Here is a 4,397-nt window from a genome sequence, read left to right as displayed (position 1 = left end):
TAAATAGAAATTTGTATAAGAATTGAGAAGTGGAAATTGAGGAATTCCTCAAACTTCTTTATATATATTTTATGTTTTTATCTACTATTACTAATATATTAGAAGTGATAAAGTAGCTTAAAATGAAAATAACATCTTCAACGTAATTATGTTTTTATCTACTATTACTAATATATTATGTGATAAAGTAGCTTAAAAAGAAAATAACATCTTCAACGTAATTATGTTTTCTTCTTTTTTCTTACACACATGTTATTCTAAAAAGATGTATAGTTTATTAAAAGCTTCCGTTGAAAATGTTGAACCCAATTTTGTTGGTTATTAATAGGTTCATCTTTTTTCCTTTGCCTTTACATACATTCATATATATATATATATATATATATATATTGGTCACTTTATCGAGTTAAATTAAATCTTCTAACTAAAATGTACGTAGCTCAGACCCGATGAGTAGAGTCATATCAAGTCTAGACTGTCTAGATCCAAACTTCCAATACTAGAATCCAAAACATATGCATTAGAATTTAAACCATTTGAAATCAAATTAAATTTACTTATGCAAAAATTAATTCATGAAAACAAATTGTAAGAACAAACCAGTTTGTCAAAAACTACAACATATTCACCAGCTTTGTACTTTTCATCTCAACACTTGACAATCAATCTTATGAGATAAGATAGTAAATTATACAATTACTTTCTGAGGCAGTGTAGTCACTAAATGTGTCGTAGTTGCATTATTATCTCTCAATTTGCAACATATCTTTATACTAAAGTTAATAGCAACTCTTGCATCATAACAGTAACGTAAAACAATCATAAAATATATTATATATTTATATAAGAGAAGGTTTTTCTCAACTTTTGCTAAGAAGATGATACTTGGCCTATTTTAGTTGTTTGGAGCTAATTAACTAAATTCATTTATACTTTGGACCTAATTCACTAAAAGCCCATAAAACAAAAAAAAACTCTTAACATTTCCTTCTTCCCTTCTTCAATTAGACCTTCCAATCTAAACCCACCATTTATCAGTTTGTGGTTTCATCCTAGGAACAATCTGATTACATGTTATTTTGATATTATAAAAATATGTTTCAATCTTATATATGATTCACAACAAGAACGGATTCTAAATTATGTAAAAAAATTATTTATGGGTTTCCATCTTATAAATGATTCATAAGCAAGAAAGGAATCCAAATTATGTTAGATTGTAGATGTTTACGTGTTCTCAAAATTCTATTATAAATTCATAAATTTTTGAATCAAATTTTAATTTCTGAGTATCCATTACTAGGTTTAGTTTCTGGAGTTTAATCCTATATAATCTAATGGTGGGATGTTTTATGTAAGTAATTTGATAATTGCTTACTTATTTATTCCTCATTAGATATTACCAATTTGTTTTCCATAATATTAGAATTCAATCAGTTTTTCATAAAATTAAATTTGAGTCCCTAACTGCTCTCATTTTAAGAGATTTTTTCAGTCATGATTATTTAATTTCAGTCATTAGGTTCCTATGAAGAATTATATTATTTTTATATATTTTCCATATTTCAATAGGTATTCTTGAATAATTTTAAATATTTTTTTGCAGGTTATCATGTTTATTGTTAGCATTAAAAATGCATCAGAAAAATATAATGTGAGAATATTTTACAAATTTACTTATTCATTAGAGTGTGTATGTATGTATTTCCTAATCTCCATGGACCGGTCCGGCAATTTTGGATGACCTATGCCAATTTGTTTTTAAGAAACCATTTTCATTATCGTAAATAAAATAATAAGAATAGTAATATAAAAAATTATTTTCATAAGATAGTTTCTAAGTCCATAAACCGAAATATGTTCGTTTTGCTTGCTCACATTTTTTTTGTCTTTTCAATGTTTTCATATTCATTTAAATATTTATACAAATTGGATATATCTACATGAAAAATATATGTTTTTCTTATATAAAACTTGAACTTATAAAAAAAATCTAATAATAACTGAACTTATAATTTTATTTTTTTCTACATAAAAGAAAAAAAAAACTTTTGGTCTAAAGTATGCTCCAAAAAATTTGATGCCATAATGCTTGGCTTCATTTGCTTACCCTATGGGTTGGGCCTCGGTCCGGGCCTTGAACCATATTTTATATTTACTCTAGGGTTGTCGCGTTTGTTGGTTATATTAATACTACTACATCATGAAAAAATGAACTATCATGATTTAATATATTCAACATCACTACAAGAAATATGCGTATTTTTAGCACACGAAAAAACGCTATCATTTCGTTTCGATAGCGATTTTGTAAATGTTGTCTTTGTCGGTGCCATCTTAGAGGGTGCAAATACAATATCATTTTTTCCTTTGCTATTATTTGTCTCTCTATAATAGTGCATTATTATCGCTATATTAAGATTATTAGTAGCATTTTAAATTTGCTATATTATAATTTTTTTTTTTCAGTGTATAAAGTAGACTAAAACTTCTTCTTATAAGACGATGCATATGAGTCTCTCCATTGTAAATTTAGTTTGTGATGTACTATCATATGCTTAAAAAATCATGTTATTAAGATTGTGATGTCTTTTTATATCATAGCATGATATGAGTTGCATTTTTCTATATTAATTAATTTGACTTCTATAGTTGTGACTTGTGAGTAATATATGCTAATTGTATATTGGTATCATTTTTTCGGAATCTTAGTATGAAATAGTTTTAGATTAACCATCTTAAAAATAAAAGATCAACAAATATTCTCATAACATTTTCCACTTTCACATATAATATTTTACTTCCTAAGACACTTTTTATTATGATATTTGATATTATAATATTCTGCGGTTTTTCTTCTAAGTAGCTACGAGAAAATAAATATTTGTTTTATTCAATTGCATTTATGATAAAGTTAAAAAGACAGATCTAAACAATCATTTCGGCGATGGAACAAAACTATTGCATTTTTATACTACACCAAAACTTAGAGTAATTTTTTATAACTTTATTTACTTGGATTCATTTTCATTATTAAAATTTCGTAAAAAAATTTTAATTTGTATTAGAATGTATAAAGAATAAATTATATTAAAGGATGTGATTGCATTTTTTACCTCACCAAAAATTAGCTGGTAAAATATATTTATTAAGTTCATTGTTGTTTACCTAAATTTCATATTTAGATTGTATTCATGTAAGTTAATTTCCAAAATTTTCATGTTTTTATAGATGTCAGTGGTAATATAATTTGTGCAAACGCAAGAAAGAAAATAAAAAGATGGAGAATGCTTAATATGTCTTGAAAGTCTAAAGGGAGAAAAAACCATAAACACACTACTATGTAATCAAAAATTTCTCTACATATTAAAATACTCTAATACTACATATAAAAGGAAAATTTAAATAACACTAAACAAAAGAACCCAAAAAATCATTAAAATAACAATTGCTGAGTAAACAAATAAAAGAACTATAATATCCAAATTACTAAAATTCAAAAACAATGTAAGCTAAATATGTGCGTAGCACGGAATGACTTCTAGTATATATATATATTGATAAAAAGATGTCTAGCCGCATGCACTTCTATCTTAAGTATCATCACAAAGCCACTGCATTTTACGATGAATTTAAAGCTAAACATACGTTTCTATGCGTTGAAGACTTATTTTACGACTACATGTTAGCTATTTAATCTGTGACATAATATGTAGTTGTAAAGGGTGGTGTCTTCAATGTATGATGTACGTGACTAGAAGCAAAACGAATGTATTTATAATGTAAATAGTATAATTTGATGAGAAAAACATATATATGAATGAAATTAGATGTACAAAAAGGTTTTACAAACAGAATTATCCTCGGCATTATACTAAAAAGATAAGGCATAATCTTCACATAGTATTCTAAACCAAATAAATTATACAAGATAAGATGAAAAAGTATATATTCATATTCCGGATCCATTTCGTTACAAAATGTTTGAGTTTTTTTGTTTAAAAAACTATTAACTGATTCTTCTTCTTGTCCTTTAGCAATTTAGATTCACATGTATTTATAATCAAGAACATTCGGATTTCGGAGAAAGACATGATCCATATTTTTTTCCTCCTAAATTGACAAAACAGTTTTCATAAAATTAATTTGTTATCATACATTTGTCCAAAAAATAGAAAAAAAAAAAAAAAACTATCAATATGCTTACGCTGTAAATGGTTGCTTAAAAATTATAAAGTGAGTTGAACAAAATTGGGTTGAACAAGTTGAACATTTTGCTGTAGAATTAATTTATTTTTTCTAATTTTTTAAGTTGGATGGTTGAATAATTTTTTTTCAACGACTTCTTCAATCTCTTCTATTCAATGGTAAAAATTGATTGAATAATTTTTTTCAAC

This window comes from Camelina sativa, chromosome 5 (genome assembly GCF_030686135.1).
Source record: "Camelina sativa cultivar CO46 ecotype springtype chromosome 5, ASM3068613v1".
In the NCBI taxonomy this organism is placed as follows: domain Eukaryota; kingdom Viridiplantae; phylum Streptophyta; class Magnoliopsida; order Brassicales; family Brassicaceae; genus Camelina; species Camelina sativa.
Note: the sequence above shows the minus strand (reverse complement) of the source record.